The sequence below is a fragment of the Falco punctatus genome (assembly GCF_963210335.1).
Source record: "Falco punctatus genome assembly, contig: scaffold_34, whole genome shotgun sequence".
Lineage (NCBI taxonomy): Eukaryota > Metazoa > Chordata > Aves > Falconiformes > Falconidae > Falco > Falco punctatus.
In genome coordinates, this window is record NW_027660147.1 from 559,630 (window position 1) to 576,690 (window position 17,061).

A 17,061-nucleotide genomic window follows, 5' to 3' on the forward strand; every position below is an offset into this window, starting at 1 on the left:
CACACCATTCACACTCTCCGGGCAGCCCGCAGTCACACAAGCAGTATGTTATACGGTACCGTGCACTTATGTACAACTTTTAGGAACACTGACAGTTCACAAAGTATGCATTTCAATGAACAATTGCCAAAAAACAAACAACAAACAAAACCCACATTTTTCCTGGTCTTAAGCAGAGTGTTAAGTTTTCCGCTATTTGCCACGAATTACCAGAATATTATTATTTTTCAACATACATTTCATAACTCCAAGTTTTGAACATGTAACAAGACAACACACAGAACAAACAAGACACAGAGCGCTATTTCAGTTGTTACATTCTAGGAATTCCCCAATTCTTAAGACAACCTAATGGAAGTTTTTAGCTTCCCCCTTTTTCTTTTTTTTTTTTTTTTTTTTTTTTTCCTACGCAAAAGTTTCCCTTTTACTTTTGCTATGAGGTCCCTCTTGTTCCTGTGAGATTCCGCCTTATTCCGTCCCGCCCCCCGCTTTCCGTCACGAGGCCTCCGGGCTTTTAGGAATGGCAGTAACCTCGGGTTTGCTCGATCTGCCCTCAAGATCGCTAGCGGCCACCCCTTGGTCAGCAAACCCCCTCCCAAGGTACCTTTCCTCCTGGGGACTGCGCTGCGCGCCGGACGTCTCCGTGTGTCTCACCAGCCGCCCCGTTACTAAACATACCGTTTTATCCGCGGATCCAGGGGTTCTCTTCTGCTCCCGGGTGAACAGCTGAGAAGAGGAGGCTCCTCCGAGGAAATCTCCCGGGGCGCGCCTAGGAGCGTCCGCTCCGCAGCTGGTCCCTCAGCCGAGCAGAAATCCTCCTGGCTGGCTCGCCAAAACTGACGTGCGGAATTAGACTCTATAACTCGAAAGTTATAAAGTAGGTATGTTTATTGCGCGCAGATGCACGGGGGATCGCTCCTCCACAAGCGTGCATACCCGAAGTGACAAACCATCCCACATTTATACAATGAAACAAATGAATATTCAATTAACGCCTATACATATTCGTTACCTAAACCCCGCTTCGTATGTTAATTAGCTTATCAGTCCGTTTCCTGGAATGTGGTGGTCTTGCAGGTTTGTAGGTGATTCATGTTCTTGTGACCATCCCATCTTCTCCAGCAAGGAGACTTAGCACTCCCTCCTTCTAGATAGCATTTGAATGTCTCTCATCTTTTCTGGTTCTCTTTTAAATAGCCCCTTTGTTAGAGGAAGAGGGGCAGGCGTCTCCCCGTCTCCCCTTTGTTAGAGGAATAAGAGCAGGCGTCTCCTCAAAAACTGTAGTTGTCTCCTCAGAGCTGTGTGCCTATGTGACCAGACACCGCACCCATGACTAGTCACCATACCCACATTTCTGAGCAGACATATACAATCACAGTCGGTGTTAAGCGTCCCCATTTCACACTATTTCTCCATATCACTTGAACCAACAACAAAAAGCAGTGGCAATTTTGACTCACATGCTTAACTGCCTACCAAACAAGGTGATTTAACTCTTTAATGCTTTCCCTGCTGTCACTCCGGACAAGAGAAGAACCGCTGCGACACGTTCCCACCACAGCCTCCCACTACATCAGCATCTACAGAAAGACAATGATCGACATTCAAAGTGTAAACAATATCATCATCTTTTGGATTAACATTATACATAGGTGGAAGGGCACACCAAGAACTGGCTCAGTCAAAAAGTTCGAAACATAGCATGCCTTCTCTGAACATACCTCTGGGGTCATTCCCTTCATTCCCTCTTTTTTTATGCAAAGAGAAACACTTCCACCAAAACAGAGAAGCCCCTATTTACATCTCTGAGCCCGGACACAAACCGAAACCGCAGCTGTATGCGCCACCAGGCTCAGGGCAGGAATCATTCATGCCGTTACACAGCTATGTATCTCTACAAGCGTGCAGACACCTATTAAACACTAGATAACCATGTTTATCTTTCCTATTCTCCTTCACAATACCTAGTTGTTCTCTCATTATGAATCCTCCCTTCCCGCACTGCTTTGCTTAACTCTTTAACAGCCTCGTATTGCACAGGCTGCCACTCTGCAGGTTGATTTGTCTGACAAAATACTGAACATGCCATAGCGACTCCCAAAACCCATCACTGAAGTGTTTCCCACTTGCATTCCTGCCACCAATCCCTCAGACTCCTTTTCACCCTCCCCAAAAATACAATCAATGCATCAGGAGAGACAAGGGGGTGGGGGAAAGGTCTAGCTCCTTTTCCAGATCTATAGGACCTGGATCAAAAGGTTTATCAGTGTCAATAAAATCATTGTCCGAGTTGTCCTGTTCCCGTGCTTGGTCCTGTGTTGTGAGGGTCGCTGCAATCAGTGACAGAAGCTTTGGGGGCAGAGGAGGTGTGGACGGAATTGCCATCACTGACGGTGTCTTGAGAAGAGTCGCGCTGTCAGTGGAATTTACAGCTTCCTCTGGTTTAGCACCGTTAGTAGAATTAGTCCACATTTGGCAAAGAGTAGTCATAATTTGCCACCAAGGTGCTAAATGAATTCCCGACACGGAGCTCCCCTCCGCGGCAGCATCATACAATTGGCTGCTGTATGTACACACTTTCATTCTTTCAGAGTCTCTAAAGTTTCTTGGCTGCTCACCTGTCTCGATGCATACAGGTGTTATCCTCGGGGTTTAGGTTGTCCGCCTGGTCCAGCCAGCCAGACGACCGTTCAGCCAAGCCGTCTCCTCCGGAACACAGCCCTCTTCCACGAGCTGTCTTTTTTATCAACCAGCTCCGTCCTTATTCTTCCAAGGCTTCGGAACACCACCATAGGGGTCACCATTTGAGGAGACTGAGGCACGGACTCCCGGATCTGACTAGAAGACCCTTCATGAGTCCATATACGTCTCTTTCTGGGGACGAAGCCTGATTCCCCGTTACGGATTTCCCACAGCTCACCTCTCAACTCCGGAGGGATTTCAGGCCGGCTCCTGCTTCCTTTCAGCAGATCATTCAAAGTTCTGTGGGATTTGCTGCATGTCGCTCAGTCAGGCGATTCGAGAGCCCTTCACGTCAGATCCTTAAACGCATCACGTCGGGGTCACCAATTTGCGGCAAATGAAGAGACGGGACGCAGCTTGATGCAAGCAAATGTCAATTTATTGTACAGAAGCACGAGGTTTTATAGACTTTCAGAAGCTGCGCGTTTGAAACAGATTGGTTCTTGAAGCTAAGCCTTGCATACTAGGCAATCCCTGATTGGTGGTTAGCTGCCATCAATTAACAACAAGGTGTTACCTTTCCTTGGCGCCATCCTTGGCTCCATCCGTCTCCCACCCCCCTGTGCTCTGCAAACATGCCTCATCATGTTAATTGTTGTCTAGACAAGCTCGAGCACATTCCCCTCAGCTAACTGATTGCCATCATGGTCCTAGTTTCCAGCCCGCTCCTGCACTCAACAGCTAATTAACTCTGGGACAAAATACGGTCCCGTTGGTAGGTCCTGGCAAAGACCTGAAACGAGAGCCACAGAACTGCGGGAAAAGCTGAGGGACACTTAGCACAGGCTCAGGGAAGTCAGAATTCTAAATTGGTCCGATGTACTGATCCTGGGGGAGGGAGACCCCTAAGCCGGCAGGACTGGTGGCAGCTGGGGCTCCAGAGAGGTATTCACTGGGATCTAATGGATGGGCTCCCGACCCAGAGACTGGAGAAATCTGTACAGACATGGTCAGGGCACAAAGTTAGTTTCAAGCCACCCCCTAGTGCCCCACCATCAATAGGCATCGGGGAAAAAGCTGATGAAGTAAAGAAACTATCCTCCATCCCCCAAAGGTGGGGGGAGAAGGGAGGGTGAATGTTTATTAGGCAACTCACCTTAAATTTGAGAGGTGATTTAATGATTACAGTGGCCGTTGGAACACAGAAAAAAACAGTATTGACACAGAAGCACAAATCACTGCACTGACGCAGAGTGAGGCAGAGCAATGTGGAATTCTGACTTTGCCTAAAACCCCAATTGTCCTAAATGCTTTAGGGAAAACTCAGTCGGTCCCTGTGGCCTTGGTAACATTATGGATGCCTGGGGAGGCAGACCCAGGTAACACCCAGGCTGCAAAAGGCCCTTTCCCAACAAATCTTTTGGGCATAGATGTGCTGAAGGGCAGGCAGTGGTATGATACCCAGGGGAATGCATGGTCCTTTGGCACTCCTCAGATCAGAGAATTAGCTGAAACGTCCTGGGCAGAAGTGCGCCTGTTGCAAGCAGCACCTACGCTCCCCCCTTCCAGGACGACTGATGTGACAGCCTGTCCCTTGCCGTTAGGGGCCCGGAGGGGATAGCTCCTGTGACTGAGGATCTTAAACACCAGGGCATTTTAACATTCACCCACTCCCCATACAATTCCCCAGTGTGGCCAGTTGGTAAATCAAATGGGAGGTGGAGACTGGCTGTAGATGATCGTCGACTTAATGCAGACACTGGTCCCTTGGCAGCAGCGGTGCCTAACGGAGCTGAGCGCATCTCACTCGTTCAGGAGCAGGCTCATGCGGTGATGGCCACAGCTGATGCGAAAGAGATGTTTGTCATGGGTCCCCAGCAAGAGGAGGACCGTGATCGTTTTGCTTTCACATGGGAGGGACAGCAGTACAGCTTCACTCGCCTCCCTCAGGGATATAAACATTCTCCCACCTTAGCACGTCATGCTTCGGCACAAGGATGAGCCCAAATTCTCCCAGACCTGGGAGTTAGAGTTTATCAATACATCGATGATGTTTTGATAGGAGGGGATGAAATTATTCCAGTACAGGTGACACAAGGAAAGATTATACAGCACTTAGAGTCTCTGGGACTCCAGGTACCAGAGGGAAAGATACAAACTGCTGCAAATGAAGTGAAATTTTGAGGGATATGGTGGAGAGGAGGTTCAGCCTGTATTCCTCAGGACACCCTCTCAACACTAGAGCAGGTAAAAATTCCAGAAAATAAAAAGGAGCTGCAGCATGCCTCACGCTTATTGTTCTTCTGGAGAAGACACATCCCAGACTTTGCAATAATTGCACGACTCTTATATGACCTGCTGCGAAAAGGAGCAGCTTGGGAATGGGCTCCGGCCCACGATGAAGCGTTACAGCTTTTGGTGTCTGAAGCAAACACCCACCGGGCTTTGGGTCCTGTTCACCCCACTGACCTGTCCAGATTGAGTGGGGGTTTGCACACTCAGGATTGTCCGTTCATCTTTGGCAAAAAGGACCAGAAGGTCCTGCCCGCCCGATCAGATTTCACTCCAGGAGCTTTAGGGATGCTGAGAAACGGTACTCTAATTGGGAAAAAGGGTTGTTTGTAGTGAGTGTTGCTCTCAGAGAAGCGGAGCGAACCATACGCCAACAGCCTCTAATTTTAAGGGGACCTTTTAAGGTAATTAAACCTGTGTTAGCAGGAACTGCACCCTGCACCCCCCACCCCCTCCACCCGGGGTTAGGGTTAGGTTTTTGATTCAGACTATTAAGTACAAGACCAGGTGTTGTCCATGATCAAGTAGTCTAAAAATAGTAAAGCAGTAGCACTGGAGTCTACCCCAAAACAAACCCACTTGTTTAAAAAAGGTTTGGTGAAGGAGTATGGCATTATACAGGAAGATGTAGCATTTCAAAGACAGTAATAATATCGGTGAGTTATGGATTTACGCTAATGTATTTATTCAAACAGTATAGTACAAAGTACAAGTAATTAAGCTAATGTTCCAGGAGGTGACACTGCTCTGGTCATTTTCAGCTGTTCACATTATAGAATTCTGATCATTATAATCAGTGATTATTTCTTTTACTTGAATGCCTTTTGTATTGTTGACTTCCATTTATTATGAATTTTCTAGTCTACCAGTGACTGAAAAAGTGTTAATTAGATTATGCTTTCTTTCAAGGAAAAATGAATTATTTGAGAAGAGGCCGATGCTTGTTCATAGTTTTAGCATTTTTGATTTTATTTAAGACTTTATAACAAATTACTAGATATGGCTGACTATATTCGGGTTGTGATTTGATACACATGAGCAGAATGTACTTTCATTTTATATTACGTATTATATATTAGACTTCTCTTTTCCTGGGATGGTAGATTGAAATTGTCATGGATAGAAAGAACTTGAGGAATTGCAATCCAAGTGGTGGTGTCAGCTTTTTGTAAATGCTAAGGTTTTTTCAGACTAAGCAAAGGTATTTGGGAGGTTATATATCTATTTTCAGCATCCAGTGCTTAAAGGGAGTGGGGGACATAACCTTAAATTTAAACCTCCTCTTGCCAGTTCAATAGAATTGCAGGTGAAATGGTTCTAATTTCACCTTTTTATACTACCCAATTGAATGAATACCAAGGTGGGGGAAGTATATCAAATTACTTCAGGTGAAAAGTGATACATGCACTTACTCATTTGGTTCTCTCCAGATTTGGAATTAAAAACTTTACCACTTATTACATGATCCATAAATCTTTGTTGAAGGGAAATGCAACTGTTTCATACTCTTATGATTCTGATGCTTTTGATAATTTGAAAATGACTATTATAGAAATATTTAAAACTCCGTTTCCAAATCTGGCTAGTTTCTGTTACCATCGACTTGTTCCTCTGTTATGTAATTAGTTCTGTGACTAAAAAAATAGCCTGAAATTTACTGTCCAGTGAAACGGATAAGTTCTGGATACCTATTAATTGCAGAACTTGAAGGGTAGTTATTTAGTTATCGGACTTGCCAGCGCTGGCGAGAAGAGCCGGCCACGCAGCCTCTTGCTGCTCAGCTGCTCAGTACGAACCGCATCTGACCGTGCAGTTTGTCTAACCCAGTCAAAAGGTCAATTGCCCCAAACAGACCCTACTCAGCTGTGCAGCACTTGGAGTACACCAGGGTGCTCAGTGGCTCCAGGGACTCTGCCAGCGATGAAACCTGCTACTGCTGAGGCGGGGGAGCCCCCAGGCTTGGTGGAGGAGCGAGGAAGAATGGCACTGAGAAAAGAAAGGACAGGCAGCTGGGAATTCTTGCTTCTTCCTTCTGCTCCCCCGGTTGCTCTCAGCCTAAGGGTGGCCGCACAGATGCGTCCCCTGAAGGCCATCTTCTTCAGTCCTGTTGGCCATCAGTGTTTCTGGAGCTGTCGAGCAAGAGTGTTAGACTCTCTAGACACAGAATTCTAGAAAGCTCTCAAGAAACAAGCTCTGTTGTGCTTCCAAACTAAGATGCACAACATTTTGTGGAATTCTGATACTGGTTTTTGTTTAAATTAGCATGTTATCAGTTTCCTCTTCCCCCCCCCCCCCCCCCCCCCCCCCGTGATAACTGGAACCCATATTCTTTCCTGAAGGTGGAATTTTAAGAGGTATCTTTTTAAGGTAATATGGATGATGTTGAAGTATTATATTAGTCACTGTTTGTCCACCAGGAAAAATGCTATCAGAAGAAATTATTCTTATTTAAATGAAGTTTTTTTCATGCTGTCACAGCTCTATTTTCTGTATCAGCTGCCTTCATGTATAATAGTAAAAATAATACAGGCTTATAAGTGATGATACTGTTAAAGCAGAATACCAGATTTTGATATACACTGTACATACCCAGCAACGCTTCTGCAGGGTTGTACTGTGTAATATTAATAAGACTCATATGCTTATTTTTAATCAGTTTGCATGGAATAGGAAGCTAGTGTAGAGAGCTTTGGTGAAAATGGCATAAATGCTGGAAGAGTTTAATGGGAATTTTTAAATACAGAATTTTTTTAGAATAGGATTTTTTTAATACCAGCCTTTTTTATTTTCTGTTGTGGATTTTTTTAAAACAATTTTGCAGTATAGAGAAATACTAAAGTAATCATGACAACGAAAGTACCGTATTTCTTTAAAGGACTTTTTTTTTAATAGTCAGTGCTTCTCAGGGTAGGAATTGTGCATGTCTGCATTGCTGAATAGCATCTAGCATGGTAAGGCCTTAACTGGGGTCTGTGGTTACTCTTGCAGTCTAAATAAAAACTGTGTAAAAAGCTCCAATGTAAAAACGGTTATACTGATGGGTTGGTTAGAAGGCATTCCAAAATGGAGGTTTATTAGTATTACTCAACTAACAGGCACTTAGCTTTGTTTATTTACATTGCATGGCTTCTTTATTCAAGCAAGATTTATTCCTTAAGGTTGGATTAAATCTACACTTAGGCTCATTTTTATATTTAAAGAATTATTGGCCTTATCATCAAGCTTTAGGAGAAGGCAAATCATACGGGTTTTCTGAGCTTGTTTATGGCGCCACTTGTTACTTGTCTTTCTACTCCACACCAATGCTCACATTATAGGTAGATTTTTTTTACCTCTTAATTTTATACCCTAATACAGACATTTCCAACAAAACCTGTAGCTGTACAGTAGTTCTAATTGTCTGTTATTCATCTTTTCCTTCTTGTGAAGGAGTTGATACTATTATTAGTAACATACTCCAGGAGTAAGTGGATAGCAGTTTTACAACAGCGTATCTGTTTCTCTGACTAGTCACCTAAAGTTCTGTCCCTTTCTGTGCCATTCTTAGCCTTCCCTTCCCTGCCTCAGGAACGCTGCAGGTTCAATGTTCTAGTATGAGAGTTACCTGATCTGGTTTTAGAAGTTAAAATTAAAAGCATGTGCTGCTATGTTGTATCTAGAAATTAACAGCAAGATTTAGGTTTTAAAGCAGAGAAATACTGTGCTTAGTTCTCAGAAATATCGACAAACTTGCCTCTGTATTTTTCATTAAGTATATTCAAACGTGATATGAAGTGATCTGTCTTTTTATGGCCCGCCCCAAAATTGTTTGAGGATCTTCAAAAGCTATTTAAAGTAGAAGAGGGGTGGTAGAAAGTGCTTTTAAAGTATAAAGCTCCTGAAGTATTGTGGGTAGGAAGGTTAAAGTAAATTAGGTACAGAACAAATGTATCTTTGTGGTTCTTCCTGAATAATGGTTTTCCATGACAATTTGCAAGTGGCACATTCGCTGAAAAGCACCTTGAACGTGTGCCACTCATAATAAAGGGGCAACATTAATGTCCAAGGTGTAAAGTATGAGAGTGTTCCTGTTTACTCCTGTCTCTAGAACAGTTTTGTACTTAGTCTTCCTTTGTATTTTAAGTTTCTTTCTATACAATGTCTTCAGAATGCTTCTAGCATTTAAACACATTTAAAATGTAAATACATTTAAGTTCCTTGTTAGACTTCACAGGATTGTCGTGTGTTTGCTGCTAATAAAAAAGTGTTAAAACAAAAGAAACAAAACAAAAAACCTTCTGAGGAAATTTTTTCATGGTTTAAGGTTTTGTATAATGACTTTACATGTAGAACTAAATCATTTAAGCATGAATGTGATGTCTGCTTTTTTGTTGTTTTTATGTAACCTGAAGATGTGTTGCAGTATGCTGAACAAGTGTTGCAATTCAAACTCGGATATAAAATTTGCAAGTGAAATTTTTCTACAGTAAAGAAAGAAAAATTGTACTGCAGTGACTCAGATTTTTACAGGGTACTAACCTTTTTCAAGATTGCAAGCAATATATTTGAATTAAAATTTTGTTCCTCCTTCAAATTGCTTTGTGGAGGTGAAGAGGGATATTTTAAACGCATGCTGTGTGGAACTGCTGATTTATATGTGTACCTACAATTGTGTTTTGGAATGTCTTCAGTAAAGCAATTTTTACAAATGGAAGTAAGTCAGTTTTATCTGGAACAATTCTATATTAAAATTTTTAAAACAGCACTCATAGATTCGATGTTATCTTTAGGAAATACACAGGCATAAAGTCATCAAACAATATGTTCTTGTGCCCTGATGTTTTTCCATATGATAATCCTGAAACATGTCAGCTTCATTTGTTGCAGGAAACAGAGGGCTCGAAGGAACAGAGCACCGAAAGCCAAATCCCATCCCATAACTCTTCAAACTTACTTTTCCCTCTCTCATCCCCACCCCGCAATCATATTTCCTGGAGTTCCCATCCATATTTGCATTCTTCTGGTCTCTCTGTTCTTTTTTTCTGAATCATACTTCTGTTTTTTTTTTGTAGAGGAAAAGAACTGCTGAGAGAATGCCAAATAAGCACAACTACTGTTTGTTGCCCTTGCAGTTCCTTCAACAGCCTTCAAAGTACTGAAGATTTCCTGGTTAAGAAGTGTTATACTACAAGGTTTATCAGCTGTGCAGTGTTCCCTGGCCAAGCTGGGAAAGGGTTTGTCAGAGGACTACATACTCTGCCTTATTTTATCTTAAAAGAAAAGTAGCTCTTCCTTGGTACCGTATTCAAACTGCCCAAACTGGTTTGGGAATGGTAGACTAGTGTGATGCTTAACTCTCCTCAAATGCTGCACAGCCTGGCTTCTGTTCCCATTTGATGTCTGCAGCTGGACGCTGAGTGTAGTCTTTCAGCTTCCAATGCTACTCATTTCCTTACTCCTTCCATATGTAAATAGCAGTTGTATGGGCTCTATTCTCTTGCTTTCCCTTTTCAGTTTGATGATTGTAGAACCCTTTTAAGGGGCTGTTGAAGGAAAAGAGTCTCTTATGGAGCCATCCAGCAACATGACTTGGTTATTTGGTACCATCAGAGACAACTGAAATACGACTGAAACACATTTTGCAAGTAAAAAGTGACGCTGTGGTCAATGGAGGAATTTTGAAGAACAGTGTCCTAAATCTGTCTCCTCTGGAGGTTACAAGTCCACAACTAGTTACTTACACTATGAACAAAACATATTCTTGGATTAATTTATCTGATCTAGTGACATATGTAAGATCATATCTAGTTGACTGGGGAGAGTTGTGTTAGGTCATAGCGATCCTCTCATTCCTACTTCATCGCTTCTCAGCTTAACTGTGGCAGTTCAGTGTACGTGGCATGAAGTTACCAGCATTAAAGAAACGTCGGTTCTGTCATAGGTGTCCTGCTGTAGCACACTGGGTATCTATACAGAAATGATGATTTATCTCCATCTACGTGGAGTCTAGAGAACATCTCTTCCAGAAACCACTTGAGAATTCTTCAGCGCCTGGTCCAACACTCCCAATCTGTTGCCCTTTATTTCTTAAAAAGATAAACATACAGCAGAGTGTATGCGTGAGATTATACACATGTGTAAACACACATTAGGTTATTTTCTTTAAAGAAAGGAAACCTGGTGGTGTGTGATCAATGTACTTGGATGCATATGCTTCTTTTGAGGGTGAAAGGTATTAGGTGTGCTTTTTAATGATGATCAGTTCAAGAGCTTGTATTAACTAGAATTCCTGGAACTCTTCAGCCATTATACAGAGACTGGCATGTACTCAGTCTCTGTCAGGTGTAAATTCAGCATATGCAAGTGATGCAGCTGCTAACCTCCAGCACGCCTGCAATAGAGATTTTTCATTTACTGATGTTTGCCTAGAGTCTAAACATCTGTATGACTAAAAATGTATGTTTTCAAATATGCTAGCCTATGATGTAACCTAGAAGTCACCATTATCACCTAAATCATACCTGATTTCACCTGCTCATTAGCTGCGTTTTCTTGCTCAGAATCTCTCACTGTCTTCATTTCCATCAAAGCAGGCAGCTGAGTGGGAAACTTGGGGACTCCTCTGTCTGCTTATTTTTACCAAAGGAGCTTCTGTCATTTCATAAAAACTCTCATTTTTTGGTTCAAGTACAGTTTTATTTCTTTTACTTATAACACTTATGTGTGTTTCTAGAACAGTGTATGTAGATTTGGAGAACAGGAGGAGAAGGGACGAGAAGAGGTCACCTGCTCTATACACCAGCCTAAGGACAGGCTTATCTCTCTACATGGGTGCCAATATTTTCTGTTAAAACCTCTATGATTAAGGTTTTAAAACAGCCCCGGTCAACACCACTTGTAATACTTTACTGTCCTTACTACTAAAAAGGATTTCATAAGGCTGAGTATCTTCTTTTGATATCTTTAGTAGCTAATACAAATTTCCCTTAAGCTTATTAGTTGTCCTATCCACTGTGGACATGAAAATTGCTCTCACTTTATGCAGCAACCTTTTGCACGTGGTACACATTTGCACATCACATCTCTCTCCAATTTTTTCCTTTCTTCAGATAAACTGGTTAAATTCAATTTATCTATCTTTTCCTAAAGCTAGAAACCATGATCACCACTCCTGGTATTTCCCCTACCTCCATTTTTCTCAGAACTTTCTTGAAGGATAGAGCCCAAAACTATACATGGTACTGCTGGGCTTCTTTTCTAAAGTTGCTTTATAATATTGTTTACACAGATATCACGGTCTACTTGCCTAATAATTCCTCTAGAGCCTGTGAGACTCTATGCCTCTGCTGAACTTTGTTCCAGTCTCAAAGCAAGCTGTGCAGTGACACCATCTGGTTTGGTTTTGCCTATAGAGTTCTTCCGCATTTAAATTGCTGTTTCAACCTAATTCAGTTTAAGCTGCTTTATACAAACTCTCTCCTTTCCTTGTAATAGCTTTGTGTCCTCATTCGGTGCTGCCCACACAAGACTTCTCCTGTTTTCAGGAATAGAGCTGGCGTTTCTCCCACACGAAACGTTTGTGGGGAGGGGGCTCAAAGGCTGTTGTCTTACGCAAGCAGCTTCTTTCTTACAGACTTCCATGAAACTCCATTTTATCTTTTTTTCTTTGTCAGTAATCCAGAATAAAAGGTTAACAGGAACTGTAGAGTTACATATAGCTTTACAAGCAAGAACTTAAATAGTTAGGCATACTGACTTCAAGGGGGAAGTCAGGATAAAAAAAAATGTAAACCAAATAATACTGTGGCTAAGAGATGAAAAACATATTACTGTTACTGCATTTGTGAAAATGGCAGCAATTTTTATGGTAAGTAATATTTTTTTCTCAAAGTACTACAGTTGAATGTGATTTACAGAAATGAGCTGTGGTGTTTTGTTGGGTTTTTCCCCCTTTTCCCTGTTAGTGGGCAGGAAAGAATCAAAGTGCAGGGAGTTTTTTATTGCTGCATTTGAGTATGGTCTTTTTGAACAACCTGCCTGCCAAGTTTGTTAGGAATCTTACTTAGATGGCACTGTTTGTTACACTTGTTAATAAAATATTGCCAAAGAGTAGCTTGAAATGTGTAGGTGAAGTTGCACTGATAGCTGAGCTGATTTAACAGCTCAACAGTGCCAAACAAAAATCTTCCTCTTTTCTGCCGGTGTGCCTTCCACCTCCCCTTGTATAAGCTTCATTCCGAATGCTCTAAGATGCTGCAGCTCGCTAAACTATTAGACAAAAGAAAAGTTCTTTGCCAGATTGTGGAGCTGGATCAGCTTAGCACAAGGGCTAAAGAGCACCAAAAATGGCTTAATGTGGAACTAAAAGTTGGTGCATGGGGAGGAAGGAGGGGTTTAGGTTTTGAAGAGGAGCTGATTCTTCATCCTTTAGTGGACCTGAGCTATTGAGTTGGCTCCAAGGTATGCAATGCTACCCTTTGAGAAGCTGAATTGTACAACATGTTTTTCAGGAAAAAATGTTGTGCCCAGAAGTTGTGGTAAATTCTTCTGAGTCCCTATCATGTGTCCACCTGCCCCCCCCCCGTCAAAACTAAATGCATGATTTGAGTCGATCTGTCCTCTTTAAGACTATATGTATTTTCTTCTGATCTGTTTCTGTTATTTTTTAGAAAGGCTTGTCTTTTTTAGTTGTTGTTGTTTGAATTGCTGATGCAGTAGCTACCAGAAGGCGGAAGATGACCTCACCAAAAGCCAAGAAAGGCACAGCATCCAGAAGGGGAGTCCAGAAGTAAATTATAGATGGAACAACAAATTAAGCTGCTCTTTGGCTTACCTCTGGGTTGTCTTTTTTTTTTTGGTTACCGTAGCACTGGAATCTATCTCTTTCCTTTTAAAGTGATGAATCCTGAAAACATTAATGTTGTTTGTACCTGTTTTGAAGAATAGATGTTTTATTAAAATAGATGTTTATTAATTAGATTTTTTATTAAAATATTTGCATAATTTACGAATACTTCAATACGAATGCAAAGTTTTGCCAACTTTGAAGTGAGGATGTGTTTTCTTTATACACACAAATCCATATCTTAAAGGCAAACTGAAGTGTTTTTTTCTGCTTTATAATGTAGAAATAAAGCTTTATTTACTTTTGTTGTGGGTACTTTATAAAGAACAGTGGTGTTGCATCTGATTTCTTCTAATTTTGAGTAAGTCCTATTGAGGGACACTTAGATGTACACCAAGAGGAAGTCTGAAATGGTAGAGACACCTTTTAAATATTTTTCGAGTGTTTGAATTGAAAAAAGAGAATGTAAGACAAAAATCACGTCCTTGCATTCCAGTTTGTTACAAAATAAGTTTAAACAATTATTTGGAGAACAGGTAGTGAATGTTAGTTATTTTTTTCATAGTATTTGTGTTTGTGTCACTTTTCTAATTATTCAGATTTTCTCTGGAAAGGAGGAGACCAGCATTTCAGACATAGAGCCCAGGGAAAAGAAAAGAACAAACCAAAATCCAAGGTCCATTCTCAACTGCCCCCTCAGGTTTTCTTTTTATGTTAGTGAAAAGTTGTAATTGTTAATAATTTTGTAAAGTGTCTAGTTCCAGTGAAAGCTTGACTTGCATGTGCTTCTCATAACAAAATAATGGTTTACCTTTTTTTCATAGTTGAGAAGCATGTAACCTACCAAAACCTTTCTTAAAAGTACTTCCTTGCCTGGCTTTGAGTCTTGTTTTCAGAGTTGTAAGTAAAAAAATGCAGTGTTTAATTTTGGTGTGAAATACCACTACTTTACATTTAGATACTGCAAAAAAAAAAAAAAAAAAAAAACAAAAAACCAACCAAAAATTGTTAGGGCATGAACATTATTCTTATCAGGGAGACTGCTTTATGAAGTTCGGCAAACCAAAACAAATGCATATGAGCCAGTGGGTGGTGTATTTGTGTGGATGCCCAGTGCTATGCTTGCTTGATTTTATGTCTGAATCGCTACTGAAATAAATATGTTATAGCATAAAATGTTGAATGAACGCCGAGGTTATGTTTTGAAAACATATGTTTTGAATCAAATTCAGGATGGGTATAAGATATTTTTTAGATGGTGCTGCTTTGCTAATTTTTACAGGAATAAGTTAATATAAAATATTAACGTAATTCCCGATGTCTGTTACAGCTAGCATTAAGAAGGGTCAGTTGCTTTCCTGAGTAGTTTGACAGACTTTACTCACTGTTTTATCCTAGTGAGCTGCCAGATTTGGGATGCCATAATAAGAGTAATGCAATTAGGTTTTCTGCACGTTGTCTGGTTGACTTCTTAGTTAAGAGTTTCTTTCCCTTTGGGAATAAGACTAGACAGCCTGTCATTTGCTATTACTAATTCTGCTTAAGATTATCAATGGAGCTTTTTTTGTAATTAGCTGTCTTAGTTGGCTCTTAAATTTTAATAGCCAATTGAAGCTACATTTTAGCCAAGTTCCATACCTAAATTGCATTCAGTCCATTAACAAAGTTGGTTAAAAGGCTCTTAAAACAAAAGCCAATAGATGGTGGTTAGCACTTCCATGTTTGCAGCAGTAGCAGTACCAGCCTCCAATGAACATTCTCAAGAAATGGCACTTCCTTCTAGCAAAGGAAGAGAACAAAGAATGACCGAAATTTGTTTTGGGAACAAAGGCTGATTATGCAGAATACTTGTAGAAAAAAAATAAAAATGAAGTGCGTCTTTTCTGGAAGAAGGTGGGGGAGATGCAGAAGGGAGAAATTAATGGTTCTGCTCAGACTTGACAGGTTCTGGAAAAGCCAAATAAATGAAGTTGCGTTTTTCTCCATTTCAGCTGATCAAAATTATTAGCAAAACCATCTGAAGCACCTTGTGGTGGAATTGTCATCTTGCTGAGTTTAGTTTGTAAAACATCCTGCCAGACATTAAAAAAACTGTAAGCATGCCAGCACATAGGCTCAGAGCACTGCTTCTCTAGTTGATAGACCCTATAATTTTCTTTTATACTGAAGACCATGGCTGGATACCTCAGCCTCCCAAATAATTTAATGTAACATCAGTCTGAATTTTTATCCCTAATAACACTTGTTTAAATTAGATTTTTCTCCTCTTTTCTTTCTTTAAGCTGTAGACAGGAGAATAACAGCCTTTGGATCATCCCGTGACAAATAATGGCTTTCTCAGACTTTTCTGCTTTTTAAAAAATAAATAAATCTTTACTGCTGTGAAGACATCAAATATTAATACTGCTACAGTTTTAATACAGAGTCTACTAGTTGCTGATGAGTTGTTTCAAGGATGGTTTGCAATGCCCTGTATGTGTGACGATAGGTAAGTATCAGTGGCTTCATTGCAGGAGGTGTGAGGCAAACCCCAGATTATGTCTGAATAATCAGTGTGTGTGTGTGTGTGTGTGTGTGTGTGTGTGTATATATATATATATATATATATATATATATATGCTTTTACCAGCATATATAGTGGGACATCTAAATTAGAGTTTCCAGAGTGCACCACTTCCATTGTTCAATAAGACGTAGAGCTGGAGCTCTTTGAACATGAGTTGGATCCTGTTGCTTGTAGCTGACCTGCAGAATCAAACCGACTGGAAATGCTCTGTGGCAGTAAGTGCCGGTTCCTTCATCTCTCTTGCTGTTCTGGGGGTGCTGGGCTCTCTGTGACGATGCAGTACTCAAAGGGGGAAGGAATCTTATCTGTCTGAAGGTTGATTTTCACGATGTCCTTTCTCACAGGTAGGGAGAAAGCAGATGTGGTGGGATCAACTTCTTTGGAAATTCCTAGAGTCCTAGTTGATCTCATGGATAGCTTTATGCAACCGCATGCTAACTCACATGCATTTCAGTTTTCTTCCCCCATATTTTCAAGACTGAGCAGCTGAAGATTTAGAAAGGTGATTCTATGAATTCTTGCTTCATTTTAGGCCTTCTTTATCTCTGTAGATGATACCTCTATAACAACAGTTTTGGGGTTTTGCGTGTTTTGTTGTTTGGGTTTTTTTTTTCCTTTTCTCCTGAAGTGATACATAAAAAAGGGAATATACTATTTCTGTGACCTGTTTTGCCTGGATGCAGAATAAGCTGGACAG

At 41.0% G+C, this 17,061-nt stretch overlaps 1 long non-coding RNA gene across 1 annotated transcript; it reads right to left on the reverse strand.

Moving 5' to 3' along the window:
* Positions 1 to 2,754: 2,754 nt before the first annotated feature.
* Positions 2,755 to 3,358, reverse strand: LOC308057790. The gene is made up of 2 exons (XR_013925456.1): positions 2,921 to 3,358; positions 2,755 to 2,838 (listed from the first exon to the last, which is right to left on the reverse strand). It is a non-coding gene; the product is annotated as an uncharacterized lncRNA (long non-coding RNA).
* Between the last annotated feature and the right edge of the window lie 13,703 nt (positions 3,359 to 17,061).